At 47.5% G+C, this 15,032-nt stretch overlaps 1 protein-coding gene across 2 annotated transcripts in view; it reads left to right on the top strand.

The window, feature by feature from the left end:
• LDLRAD3 (low density lipoprotein receptor class A domain containing 3) overlaps positions 1–15,032 on the top strand; it is a 136,831-nt gene that overhangs the window by 16,232 nt on the left and 105,567 nt on the right. For both annotated transcript variants that reach the window (XM_084519687.1, XM_084519686.1), the window contains exon 3: positions 6,867–7,016. The gene's annotated coding sequence lies outside the window, so the exon portion shown is untranslated. The remainder of the gene's footprint in view (positions 1–6,866; positions 7,017–15,032) is intronic.

Raw genomic sequence — 15,032 nt, 5'->3', positions numbered from 1 at the left:
CATTGGTGATTCCTGTGACATGGCAGGGCTTCTCTGGAGTGAAGGCCAAAGCACACCAATGTTGGAAGCTCTGTGTTTGCAGGGGGACATGTTAGCATTGCCCCGGGCACTGCTGCCACGGGCAGTGAGGGCAAACGTGGCACTGAAGCTCTGTAGCTCTGCCCATCTCTATCTGATGTTGTGGCTGTTGAAGAAAGCATCTAGATCTGAGCAGCAGCAAACAGGTTTCATCTGTTCATGTAAATTTTATAAAATGCTTACAGAGGAACAAGCAACAGCTGTCATTTACCCTGTGGTTCATATGTAACAGCACATAACCCCCAGGAGGAGGGAATGCTGTCACTCTGGAAAGCTCTGTGTTAGTAAATTTACATGGGAAAGATATGAAGGAAGATAAAATATTCTTATCTGTAGTTGCAGGAAACTAGCCTTGGTGGCCCATCGAGTCCCTTCTCTCTACTCTTCAAAACCTTCAAAATATTTGCCATGTAGCCTGGAAATGTCTTCCAACAGCTTGTGGAAGAGAGGAGCAGAGCGCCATGGCTGCCTGTGCCTGCGCCTCCACCCGGCGGGCGGCTCTGTAGGGACACAAATCATTTAAAATACCTCTAACGCAGACTGCTTGCTTTCTTTCCTTTTTTTTTTTTTTTTTTTTTTCTTAGTAACTAAAATGACTGAAAATGAGCAAAATGTGATCCTTGAGTTGGGGTTGCAACTCAAATCTAATCAGCCAAGTCATGAATTGGCAGCAGTATGAAATGAAGTCAACAGCTGATCAAATCATCAAACAAGCACATACAAGATTTGAGTAATGAAGCCACACAACATATGGCAAATTTCATGAAACAATGAGCACTGCTCTTCCTTACTCCAGCTACGCTTGTCACTTGCCCACGCACACTTTCTTTCTCCTCTTCCTTATCTCCTTTTTTTCCTAGGAAGTAACTGGAGAAGCGAAGGTAGGTTTGTTTGTTCCGATCTGGTAAAGACCATCTGTTGATGAGGGATGGTTTTGGTGTAAAACCACCTAAGGAAATATAAAGAGCTTGCAAAAAGGGGCAGTTGGAGTTTATTCTTGTTATTATGTACACCGTAATAGCTTTATTAGTTGAGACTATTCCATAAGATAAGGTTAGGGTTATTTGGAGAAGCAGGATGGGGAATCACACAAAGTGTCCACTTTTCTTGAGAGCTTAGAAGAGGCCCTGATGCATTGCACCCCAACTGGCTGCTGCAGCTTTTACCTGGGTTTAGCTTTTACCAGATCTGCTGCCTGCAAACAGCTCGGATGCAGCCAGGGCTACATGGGCTGTGCTGGGGGGTAAAGAGCAGCAGCACAAGTCGGGCTGGAAACCTGATGGCCATCTGTGCTGTAGTTTGGCTTGAGGTGTTTGGTGTGGGGATATAAGGAGATACCTTGTGGTGATTAAGCTAAGGAAAGGAGGTGCATGTTGAGAGAAGAGATGAATGTATAAAAAAAAAAAACAACATAATTTGTCCTCAGCCACCCTCAAACTCTTACTGACCTAACCAGCAGCTAGCTGTCACAGTATCTACTTTTCTCCTTGAAAATTATGTCAGCTGTCTGTGCATAATGCTTCCGCTCTCATCCAGATGAACAGAAGTGTCATGCGTGCACACGTGTGTGATCTCAAGGATTTCAGATTCCTGGGGAAATTCAGAGACAGAGCATTTAGATGCTCTATGCCTGCCTTTGTACTGCTGGTGTAGTTTACAGGCTCTCGCTGTCACGATGAAACGCAGCTTAGCAAAGGCAGTCCTAGCTCCTGGACCTGCAGGTTGTGTGCTTGCGTGTAGAGCTGGGTCCCATCCTCCTGTCTCACACTGGCTGGATCCTGGGATGCATCTAGTGATGGTTCTTAGATCACTGCATAGCCTTTGTGGGTAAGAAAGCATGAAGATCCTTTGGCAGGTGGCTCTGCGTGGCCAGGGGCCCAACCAACTCCTCAGTGAGCAGTCATGGATGGCTGATGAGGTGGGTGGGAAGCTGCTTAGCACATGTGCTGCTGATGGCCTGGGTGAGCTCCCTGCCCAGGGCTGTCTTGTGGCCCGATGTTTCAGGCAATCTGAGCACGGGATCAAGTGGCACTTGAGCTGGGTGAATGTTTTTGTGGTGAGCCCATTGGTGTCCAGGGCATCCGTGTCCTTGGTTGTCAGCTGGGAGCTCTCCAAACCCCTGTTCAGCTGTGGGGATTTGAATTTGTATTAAGAAGGATGGAAAGCCAAAGACTCGAGGCGAGTTCCAAAAAATGCCAGATGCTCAGTGGGTTGATCCATCATTTATTTCTCACATTTGTCATCCTGGAGTGACTCTGCTGTGAAAACATGAAAAAGCCAGGTCCCTGCTGACTGCAGGGCAGCAAACTCGAGGTTCAAAGGCATGGCAGTGAAACTAAATAAAATAAACAGAAAGAAGGCAATAGTGCACCAAAGGCATCGATCGCAGCAAGAAAGTTTCGGGAAGTTGTTACGAAGGAGGTCAGGAATGTGCTGGAAACTTGGGTCACTGTCTCAAAGACAACTGCAAACAAGCCAAGGTCGTTGCTACTGCAGGACAGCTGGCTAGAGGGAATAAATTGGGTGTAGCCTTGGTTCCTGCTGCTTGGGGCCCCCTTGCCACCGACAGCTAGGGGAAGGACAGTCATTTTTGGGGTGACCCGACTACCACTGCTGAGGTTGGGCAGGGGATGCTCTCGGCACGGAGTGGTGGCTTGTGGTGTCCCTCAGTGTTTCCACTTCTCACTAGCATCACAGCCTGGCCTTGTGCCCACACCTTTGCTACTTCAACATAGTAAGACCATAAACTGCTCCCCATCACGTTTGCAGAGGGTGCGTAAGCAGAGCTCTGCAGCTTTTGGAGACGGATGGTCTTGTTAATAAGAGGGGTGAGGTGATGGTGTGCTAGAAAGGTCCCCAGGGGTGCATTTGCCACTCTTGGCACTTGAAAGATGATAAGCTGCTGGATCAATCTCCTAAAAATATCACTTAGGCCAAAGTGGGTTGGTCAAAGGTGGTCAAAAGAGTTTGCAAAATGCTCCTTCAGGCTTACACGCTGACAGATGGAAAATATAAGGTAGAAAAGAGTGGGAGCAGAGATCTTAAAAGCCATGAAGGGACAACCACATCAGCATGCCCAGCCACTGCATGCCTGCCCAACTGTAATGCCATCTTCGTCAGTGTCTTTTTCCACCTGAAAAAAGAGGCTTTGCTTGTGGAGAACAAAGGTCTGAATGCAATTTGGATAATTGCGTGGTGGAGGGATGGAGCTTAGATCAGGTGAGATTGATAACAGGGGAAGAAATAACCTCAAAGAGCTGCATTTTGTGGTCAGGCATCAGGGCTCACCAGCATCTTTCTCTACCCGTGTATGACCACTGCATTGACATTTCTTGCCTGAAGACCCGGCCAGTTCAGAAGATGTTTACGGGCTGAGGGCGCCTGCCTCTCTCCAAGGTGGGCGCAGGCATTTCCTCTGCTGCAAGGCATCTGCCAGCTCCTCCAGCAGCACAGGGCTGGGGCTTCGCCAGGATCCAGTTGCCATCTGCAGGAAAGAAGAGCATCTCCCATCTGTGCTGGTATGAATTGTTCTCTGTTCCTCCCACTGCAGTCTTTGCTGCACAGGTGTCCTGTGCTTGGGCTGCAAAGAAAAAAAACACACGACTTTTTATCTTCTTGCTGTAATTGTGCTTTGTGAGTGCGTGCAGCTGAAGGGCAACGTGCACCTGCTGGTGCAGACTTCAGACGGGCCCGTTTGCTCTCATGTTGAAGTTATTTGCTTTTCTCATCTGTTCCTGAGGGGTTAATGAAGACGTGTGTCTCTCCTGGACTATTTCTCGTCTGCAGAGGGGCTGAAGATGCAGCTTTGTTTTTATCTATGACAATGTAGTCAGATGTCCTGATGGCTGCAGGCAGAGCTGGAAGCAGCTTACCAGGCCAGCCGATATATCTCCCTCCCGATGCGAGGTTCATCCTTGAAGGGCAGTCCTCGTGTTTTAATCAATATGATATATAGGAGCTTCGATTACTTCCCTTGCTACCTCCTGCTTCTCTGCTGTTCGCAAATCCTAGAGCTGGCTGGAAACCCTGAGAAATTTGTTCTGCGTTCATAGCGTTGGCAGTGTGGGGAGGTCTGCTTCTGGTTGCAGTTAGCGCCTGGTAAGAGCCACGCATACAGATTGTTTGGAGGGTTGCTTTTAGGCTCTGGCCAGGCTGGGCTGCTCTGCCATAGCGTGGCTGCCGATGAACACAGGAATGTGTCCTTTGAGTTTTGCCTCAAATGGTGAAGTTCAACATTTTCCAGGCTCCGTGAGCAGCACGGACGATGAGGGTGTTTTATCTTCATGGGAAGATTAATGTCAAGCGTGAGGATTAGTTCTCTGCAGCGCAGGAGATTAAGTTAGGATTTTGCAAGCTTTCCCATTATCGGCTTTCTGCTGGGACGATCCCCACGCCAGTGGCTCGCCTCGCCATTTCCCCCAGCTCGGCTGGTGCTGGTCAGTGGGGATGTTTGAGGACTGGCCTGTGTCTGTCTTCAGATCACATCACTCTCCTTGCAGGCTTGGTCTGTGGGACCCCACAGACGTGTAACCCAACCAGCAGCCACGCCAGGACCGTGCAGCCCCTGCCCTGTCCCCATTGAGCCAGCACTGAAGCAGTAAAATCTGAGAGCTGTAAAAAATGCGTTTTGACTTGAGTAATCAAGAAAGTGTCAAAGGAAAGGCCCTGTTTTATTACTAGCTATAAAACACAAGGAAAAGGCCCCATTCATTCTCGCCGGTTTTATTTTTAATAGATTTACTTAATGGGTTGGTGCAGAGGTAAATATATGTGTGCATAAAGAGAGCTTCAAAACGACGGTGCCCATACTAATGACCCCTCACAATGCTAAGGAAAACAGAGCGTGTGAAAGTGCAGCTAGCTCTCGATCTGTCAGGCCAGTTTTTATTTTGCACCTTAGCAAAGCCGGTCTCCAAACCCCAGTCTCCAGCCATAACTCCTTGCCCTGCCTCCCGAGGCTTCCCCTTCCCACCCCAGCACCAGACCAGCGATCCCAGTACATGCAGTGAGGACCAGGGGAGCACGTGTCGGAGCAGCCTGACCTTCTGGGCAGGGCTTTAGGGGCTTTCCTGGGGGGCAGGAGGGCAGTGCCCTCGGTGGGGAGCGCTCTGGCTGCCGGGGCTGGCGGTGTGGTGCTCTGAGCAGCCGCACACATCTGTGTCTGCTGAGGTAATGTGCTGATGTGCCCTTCCTAAAGCAAAGAAAATAATCTCTGCTAACCTCGCGAGCCCTCTATTGTTTACTGGAAAAGGCTAATAGGAAAAAAAGGAAGGAGACAGAAAGAAACAAGCCTTGAAATGAAAAGAAAATAATTGCATTGGATGGGATATGAAATCAGGGACAATATTTTTCCTCCCTGCTATAGGCATTTATTTTTACTAGTCGAGTACTGGGATAAGGAGACATTGTTCTCCTAACATAGTCAAAACAAATGTAAGATTCTCAGTCTGACATTGGAAATGACGGATGCTTTTGCAGAAGGCTGGACTGGGGCAATCCAGCTCGGTGTCGCTGTGTTCGCTCACGTTTAACTCGCCTCCTTCACGTCCACATAGAAGAATCCCAAACAGGCAGCTCGGGGTGCTGCCTGTCACATAAATGCAGTATCTGCGAATCAGAGCAAAATGCATACAGAAACAAAATGCCTTAAATCCGCAGTATTATGTAAATTTTCCTAATTGACTTTGTTAATCAGTAGAGCTTTAGGAGCTACAGAGAGCTGTGTGCTTGCAAAGGAGAGCACTAAGACCCCGAGCTCAGAGGGAGCGCGCTAAGGAAGAGGCTCTCTGGGAGAACAATAACTCAGCCTTCAGCTTCTAATAATTTTAGAAAAGATTTCATGGCCAAACACTCGCATGTTGGGGATTACCTAGCAGCAAATTATATGACTGTCGGCAAACCGAATCGTTTTGAATAGGGACGAACGAGGCACGTAAGCTGAGTCAGAAAACTATTGTTAACTAATCGCTTGTCTGACCTTAACTGCTCCCTAATAACAGCGTGTAGATGCTGGGTGCCTTAGATAAACGCATATAATAACATAATGCCTGTTACAGAAAGACCAGCAGTGCCTTGTATTTAGGCTCCTCAAGTTGAGAGCAGCATTAAGCCCTGTGAGATGGAGCCGGGGCTGACGGCTGTCCTCTGGTTATCTCCCTGCTGCGGGATGGACCAGGTGGGACTTGGGGCATCGCTTTGGTCCCCAGTTCCCCCCTAGTTGTCCTCCCGGAGCTGGTGTCCCACAGCCCCTTTCCTCCCATGAGGGAGGGATCGGCTTCTCCACTTTTATGGGTTTTGGCCACCTGAGGCCTCCTGCTGAACGGCACCCGGCTGCGGGGGGAGCCGGCAGGGGCAGAGAGGCTCTGTGATCACCTCAGGCACACGCGGGGCTGTTCTCCCAAGCACGTCTGTTGTGACGGCATTGCAGGGGCCTCGGTCACGAGTGAGGTCTTCCTGGGGCCAGCACGGCGCTAGCACACCGGGGAGCGGTCGTCCAAACAGACAGAGAATAAAGGGGAAGCGGCTGCAAAGAAACGCTAAGGTTAGCTTTTGGCTCCCGAGAAGGAAAATGAATGGAATAGGATATCCTTTTGGTTAGCTAATATAACTCGTGCTGGAAAGGGTTGCCAGCACTCCAGTACTCTGCCAAGGCCAAGACTTTCTGGGGTAGTCTTACAGCACGAAATTGTTTTCCCATTCCTGGCTGAATTCCCCCTCTCTCCTCGGGATGCAGGTTAAATTCAAAGGTGTCTTCTCCATTTTTAATAACTGTCTTGTTTTTTTTCCAGGTGTCTGCTTTTGCATTTCTCTGATGTTTCCTGTGGGGATTTTCCTCCGCGACTCCCTGCGATGACACTCAGGAAGACAGACTGCTAAATATGAATCACAGATGCTCTGAAGAATTCCCTGACAGCGCTACCAAAAGGGAGGTGGAGGAGGTAAGAGTTAAGGGCAAAAAGTAATATCACAGTGGAAGAGATTTTTTCAATCCTACATGCTGCAGGAAAGAATTTTGTTAATGGAGTGTTACAATCTTTTGAGTGTGTCCCTTTCCCAGAAGGATTTCTTGGAAGCTCGTAAGTGCCTTTGGTAGGTCTTTGCATATAGGCCATACATCTCTTGTGTGGAGGACGTGGAAACTCTAGCTCCTGCTTCAGAGCAGAAGGGCAGACCCTAAGCATTGCTTTAACTCTTTCATGTTAGATTTGGGATGGGATTGGTGCAAGGTCTATTATAACATGCTGGACAGAAGTTGGCTTGACGTGTTGATTTTAAGCTGTCTGATGTTAATAGCTGCTTGTTTGTGTTCTTGTTGCCTTGCTTCCTGTTTAGTTACCACGTGCTTTAAAGTATTGTAACAGAACTGATGTGGGATCAAGTCATTAACTCCTTCCTCCTCTGTACAAATAAGAAAAAAATTATGCCCTCCTGCATTGGTGTGAGATGAAGACAGATTTGTCATGATGAACTGATGCTATTGCTAGGATCCCTCTCACTCTTGAAAAAATACTAAATTTTTTTCCTCATTTTAAAGTTTTCAACTCTGTTTGCCCTAGATTTTTCCCAATTTTATGTTTCTTTACCCATCCGTTTTCTATAATTTATAATCCTGATTGATTGTATACCATACAAACTTGTACTCAAATGTGTTCCTAACCTGGAGCTTCCATTTTGTGCAGAAATCAGAGCAGGGAGGACTGTCTTTTAAATGACACTTCTTAGTCGGTTTTGGGCCAGTCTAATCTGACCTGCCACACCTCAGTGCGTGTTGCAATTTAGCCATTAATGTTGTCAAATTTAGAAAGAAGAACTGACTGATTCAAACATGAGGCTTTGAGGTGAGGATTAATAAAGATAGTTCCCATTTTCATGCCATCGCAGCAGGTCCAGCTGCCAGCATTTCAAACAGCTCCACTAGGGCCTGACTTCCTTTAATGTTTGCAAGCTCAGGGCAGTGCTCCCTGTTTATGTCACTAAATTTTTACAACTAACCCAAAGGAATGCCTATATGGCGCTCTAGTCACCCTTAAGAGGTTTCTAATAGTACACTGAATAAATAAATGCTCAGCAGTTAACAAATAACCCAAATCAATCAACCCAATGGCCATGTACAGGCAGGAAAAGCACATGCTAGGTATTTGTGCAACATCTAGCGCAGGACTGTAAGTGTAATACAAACAGTAATGAAAGTATTTCAGGAGCGTTAGCCCCAGCTTCTAAAAAAAGGAACCCTTTGGGCTTTGGGGACATTTTGTGCTCAGATCCAAATTTGCATTGGTTTTATATGAAAAATAAAATACTGTAAAACTGGAGCGACAGCTTCTCTGGCAGTGGTTCTGTGATCTTCCTCTACACCCATGAAAGCTGTACCCTGTCTCTAGAGCTCAGCTGGACAGTCTCTTACACGATGCCTCGTGTACTGTGAGTATGGAGTATGGGCAAACACAGCTTCTCTCGTAGTCAGCGACACAGCACGGCACATTTCACAAACATCAGCTGTCCCGCAGCGGAGCACACACTTGCTCCTTTTGTCGGACAGAGGAGAAGCAGAGGCTTTTGCAGGGGGAGATGCACAGGGCAGGTGAATCTGCTGGCAGGAGAGTTTCAGGTGCAACTTCACTGCTGCGGGTTCTGGTTTGCAGCACCGTCGTGTGTTTCGCTGTTGGCCCTGCTGATGCTCCCAGCAGCCTCTGGACCTGCAAACCCCTTTGTGCTTCTGGTGTGTGAAACAAATACCAATGCACGCGCAGGAGAGGTCACTTTGGATTTCCATACAGACAGGTTTTCCTTTTTTTCTTTAATGAGATTTCAGGAGAGGGCGAGGGAAGGTGGCTGATGGAACACTATTATGGAGCTTGTCATTGCTTATACAGCTCTCCAACCTACCTGCACTAAGAAGAGCGTGAGGGAAGAGGCAAGGGGCTGCTGCTCTTTAGAGTGTGGTGGGGAAGGGCAGGGACGCAGGGGGGTGAGGGGTGGAGAAGGGCTCTTCTGACATTGCATGTGTAATCTAATCTAGGCCATAATCATTTCCTACTGGCTCAGCATCAGTCACATTGTTAGCCTAACGCTGAAATTAGATCTTGCCCGTCAGTGACATTTGCTTTCCTATCTGGACCATCTCCATACTGCAGCACTTCCTGGCTCAATTCATATGGGACCAGCAATCCCAGTTATGTCGATCCAGACATAGCAGAAAGCTTTTACTGAGCACTCCCTGCAGACCAGGGAAACCATCAAAGTGAGTGTTTCAATATGCCATTGCTCTCTTGTGTAAAATAAGAACAACTTCACGTTACAGTTTGGGGTCTTACGCCCTTCCGACTCCCTGCATTGATCACAAACAAGCAACAAAGACTAAAAAGGGATGTGAAGGATATCCCGTATCAAAATCCATGCCATAGCTGTGCCTATGCTGCATGCAGTCTGGGTGAGACAACGGGGCTGCTGGGCCAGATTCCTGCAGCTGTTACTCCGCTTCCCCTGCTGGCAGTAGGACCACAGAGACGCAGTACTGCTGGCCCCTGTATCACACCTCTGGCCATACAAGCTTGGGATGTGATCTTACTTGTTCAACTCTGTTTAGCCAGCTCGTTTCTCACTTAGCAAGACTCAAAGTTTTCAAAAGTTGTGGCAAGGAAACGGGAGGTGCCCTTTCCTCGGATCAGCGCTATTAGAGCCACCACGCTGACAGTGCTACAAGCACTGAAGTTTTCCCTCTGTCCCGTGCCCCCAAAATGACACATCATTCAGAACTCCTTGTAATAACCAGAGACTCCTTCACACTTCAGAAAATCAGAGAAATTTGGACAAGTTCCTGTGGGGATCATAAATTTCTGCGGGGTCTCCTGCACTGCCCAGGGTGCCGACTGCTCGTTGTGCCCCGCTACACTGACACGCTGCTGGGTCTCTGCCAGCCAGCCACGCCTCAGGGGCAGCAGAAGTGATCTGGGCACCCCTCCTGCCCCAGGAGGATGGCAGTGATGTAAAGGGGGTGTGCTTCCTTCCAGGCATGGCAGTCGCAGGTCTGCCTGTGAATGCGTGAGCGAGGGATTCATCCCCTCTTTGCTCAAGACATTTCCAGTGCAGTTGTTTCCACCAGAGCCAGGCATCGTGGTTCTTAAACATTCAATAGGCAAGTCTAGGCATTGAGCTCATCCTGAAGCAGACACTGAAAAGGCAGGTGAAGCCTAGAAGCGCTTTCTAGGAGGACGTTATCTGTGAAGAGCAGTAGTCATTGAAAAGTCTAACCTTTGGACAAACTCCAAGTTCCTTTTACCGCTTAAAAATGGAGCGTTTTAAACATTTTAATGTAAGCAAACATTCAATTTACTCTTGGTAGCAAACACAAAGTGACTAAATTCACAATTTAAAAAATACCAGCAGGGTTTCCAGTTAGGAACTGCAAACGCCGTAAAAATGCCCTTCTCCCATCATCTCGTTGCCTTGCATTTCAGGAGGGCTTTGAAGAGCCAAGATGGGTTCCCTTTTTCACCTCTTATCTAATCTTGAAGTCCCTTTGTGGTCAAGACCGTCTTTCAAGCTCCGGGGAGGTTTGTCTGATTAAGGACCTCAGGGTTCAATTCCAAAAGAATAAATTTCAAATCCAGCACTCAGAAAATGCAGTTTAGCTCAGGTCTTATTTTCGCGTGAAGGTTTTAGGATCCTGGCTATTCCATTCCCTCCCAGCCTTGTATTTTTAATGATTTCTCTGCTTCTTGCTACGTTCCCTCTACCCTGTATACAAAGGCATCAGTGTGAGATAGATAGCACAAATATTTTGAGAAAATATTAAAAAAAAATAAAAATAAAAATCCCACATCTGCACATAAAAAGAGGCTTTCATGATGTGTTTTTTCATGACCTGGAGCAAACGAGAGACACTCGGCTTTTAAAATAGGTGTTAAACCAGTGCCATGAATTAAGCTGTCAGACCTTCATGTGGCACAGATAGGTGGTGTAACATTTTACTTGAGCTGGGGATTTACACACGTAATGCAGTTTTATGGCATTTTCCTGCAAATTGAACCAAATTGTCATCATCCCGACATATCGATTTGCCTTTTGTTATTTATTTGTTAAAACCTCTTTAAGGGACAATTGGAGCTAAACTGCTGTGGTCCTGCTAGGGGATGCGTATTGATCCGGGCATTCATTTATTGATTATCTACTTTACTGCCAAATAATCCTCTCTTGTTTGCTTGTCTTCACCTGCTTTGGATTCGGGAAGCAGACTGGAAATTTCACACACTGCCCATTACGTTAATGGGAAGTATTGATATGCTAATTGTCCGGGAGGTGAGCAGAAGAAATGGGAACCACATAATCATCCTGCTGCTCCACTTCCTGTCTATGATTACTGATTTTACAATCATTAGCTGAAAATATTGACATGTTGGGTAATGAATAAAACTCACATCAAAGAAACAAAATTACTTTTGGAATTAAAAAAAAAAAAAGAAAGCCCGCAAACACAATGGATTTCTAATCAGTCCTTCCAGAAAATACGACTCCTCAGAAGGTCAAGTATAATAAAACTGTGAGCTGAGGCGGTGGGAGGGGTGGGGGTGAGGAGCTCGCAAACAAGAAGACCTCTGTCTGGCTTTGTAGCTAGAAACTGTAAGTACAGAACCACCTAATTTATATGTACATTCATAAATACGCGGAATGGCAAGGAGGCAGGTTTTTGAAAGTGCTTTTATATTGCAATTGAATCTGCTAGGGTAGTCCCTGCTGCTCCAGAGAAGGATTGAAAGGTAAAACAGGCATTGCAACTTTGCATCATCATCTCTGATTTTGAACGTTGTCCTTTGCATCAGAGTTGCTGAAATTGGGACTTTGCTGGGCTTGGGGAAGTGGCGTAGGGATGTGGAGTTGTCTGGATGGACCGGGGCAGCCACGTACATGGGGTGGTCAGGGTAGAGGAGTGGGAGAACTGCTCTGAAAGTGCTCCAGATGAAATTTGACATTGCTCAGAGTGAAGTGGGGAGAAGGGAAGCCAGCTGTGTCACGGTGGGCAGAGCGATGAGCCCTGCTGTTGGGCAGTGCCCTGGGATGTGCTGCTCCCTGCCATGGCTTTGGCAGCAGGGGAGAGCTCGCAACCCAGCGCAGCCTGGGTCAGTAACTCTGGAGCAAGTGTGTGCCAGCATGGGCGCAGTTTGTGCTGAGAGCAGAAGGACAGGGCTGAAGTTGTGAAGGCCAAAGTTATGCCCTTGGCATGGAAAAGGCGAGAAGAAGGGCCTTGGCCCACCCCAGGTCCCACCATCAGAAGGATGGGAGGCAGGTGGAGGAGGCCTGGCACAGCATGGGGGCCTCCCATCTCCTGGAGGGCAGCCCCTCCGTGCAGGCCTGTAAGAGCGGCCTAGGCAGGAGGCAGAAAGGTTGACTGTGCAAAAGAGAACAACCTCTGCTCCGTCAAGGGCACGGACAAACTGACCTAACACGCCTTTTCCATCTGTAATTCCTGAGTCACACACAGGGAATGCCACTACAGCCACAGCGGGGCCAAGTGGGAGCTGTGCGGCAGGGTGCTCTTTGCAGATGGGTGATGGGTGAGGAATAAAATGAAGAGGAATGAGCCAGAGCTTCGGGGCCTTCCCTTTGCATCGCGCTGGGACAGAAAGCCCAGCAGCTAGCGTAGAGCAAGGAGTGCTGCAGTTTCTGTGCATTTTGTAACATGCAGAGCCCACAGCCTGGGGGCTCACAGAGAGGAAGAAGGGGGGGTTAGCACTTAAGCTAGCTGAATTTGTACAAGCAGAACATCCCAGATCGGGTCTGCCATAACACACTTTTTCTGGATGCTCATTAAAACCCTCTCCGCACACAGAAAATAGAGCAGGTCGGATCTGCAGAGACCAGAGCTGGCGTTAACCATGTGCGTGCCCCAGGCAGTGCCCCAGGAGCGGGCAGGCTGGGCATGGTGCCTCCGAGGTGCTGCCCCCAAACCTGGCGCTTCTGGGGCTCCAGGACAGGTGTAGCCAGGTGCCTCCTGCAGCCGTGGGCTCTGCTATCCACAGTGTGCAGGGGATGGGGAAGCTTGTTGCTCTCTCTGAGCTTTGTTGTGGTTGGGTTTGCTTTTCTGAAAGGTCTGCCAGTGGAATTGCATGTCTGAAAACAGTTCCTTACTTTTGTGATGGGTACCAATGTATCAAGGCATACAGTTTTTGCATGTTAAGATGTTATCAGAGAAGCGTATGAGTGATATGAGGGAATCTGAATGCCTATTATGGCTCCTCCTTTGAAAACTGATCTCCAGCTCTGCTTTCTGAAGAGAATAATGTTGCAATATTCAGGAGAGCTTCAAGCTTGATGCAGAGCTAAAGATCAAAACACTCCGGAGCCATAATGGAGATGAATCCTAATGGATAGATGGATATAGGGTGATATGCTAATACTCCTGTTTAACTTGATAGATGTTAATGGTGATGACAAATTGATAAATGTATTTGGATCTACATTTATCATTTTGCTGCAATATATTAAGAACAGGATTACTATTATTTTGAATCCATCAAAAGCTGTTGCTAAGCACAGTGCCAAACTCTCTGGCTTCCTAAGTGGCATTCAGTCATATACAAAACATTGCAATATATTATTACAAATTTTTATCTTTAATTAACACGTTCGTGAATTTTCATCATCATTTTCATCAATCCCGTCAGTGGGCATGACACATATAAATGACTAGAATTAATTTTTTTTCAAAGCACTATTTCTAGATTGAAGTCAGCAAGTTTAGATTGCACCTACAGGCATTATTGCATTTTGCTTCTGTGCCTCAAAACAGTCCAAACGCCCTAAAAAATCAACCGCTAGGTTATAGGAATGACTGTGAAATTAAATATGAGTTGTATACGGAGCTGCTTAGAAAGGAGAAATGAAAAAGGTCTGAGCTTCAGCTTACAATGTGCAGAGTGCCATTACCTCCTTAGCTCCTGGAGAGGTCAGGTGCTTGTGGAGGTGCAGATCCTCTGCAACGTATTTACAATTTGTCCCTCAGAGTAAGGACTGGCACATCTGCCAATACGAGATGAAGACACTCCACAGTCTGCTATAACCTAGAGAGAGTAGTTCTTCAGTTAATAATTGGCAGTCATTAGCTATATTTCAATAAATACCTGCATAATTTTATGGTGGGGAGCCCTTTAAGTTATCTGATACCTTTCATGCGGGCATCTCAAAAGAATATGTAACTAAAAGGGGTTTAAATCCCACAATCCTGGTGGCAGGCTTGCAATACTAAGCCTAAATGCCTGACCCTTTGCAGCAAAGTAGATCGGAGAATGACCTTGATGCCAAAGCCAGATATCCTCACACCTATCCTGCTGTCATCAGCCACACAGACTTTAAGAGTTTGCTGAGGGAACACCTGACTTATTCAGAGAGATTGGGATGTTTATGAAGTAGAGGGCTGATGATTTCATTGCAGAAGGTAAGGCTGCATTTGGAAACGAAACGCCAGCAGCACAAACCCCGCATCTTTTAGAGCAGTGAAGAAAGCACCAAAACTTTTGGCTAGCAGCAGTTGTGCTCATATAAACGAGCCTCTCTGACAAGCTGGGCTCAGAAGAAAATTTCCCTTTCTAGCCTTCAGTCCTCATGCACAAAGCTCCAGTAAGTGGCTCTCTCCTAATGGGTCTTGCCAAGACCCCAGGCCAAGCACAGCTCTTCATTACCCTGGCATCATTCACTGCGGTGCTAATAAAAGGAAGGAAATAATCTTTTTTTCAGGGTGTATCTCCTTGTTTGTTCGGACCACCTTTCTCTGCTGGTGCCCTGCATTACTCTCGCAGAACACGCAGTCAGGGCGCCCTACAGCCACCCCTCTCTCCTCGCAGCACCCCCGTGGTGCAGGCGGCCTGGGATCGCTCCCTGCCTCCCCGTCCCGAAGCAGAAACCCCTCAGGTGCGGAGCGGGGCCTCGGGGCGGCCTCGGCGGGGCGGGGCGGCAGCGGG

This window comes from Aythya ferina, assembly GCF_964211825.1.
Source record: "Aythya ferina genome assembly, chromosome: 5".
Taxonomy (NCBI): Eukaryota; Metazoa; Chordata; class Aves; order Anseriformes; family Anatidae; genus Aythya; species Aythya ferina.
The sequence above is the reverse complement of the archived record's forward strand: the minus strand, read 5'-3'. Positions and strand labels throughout refer to the sequence as shown.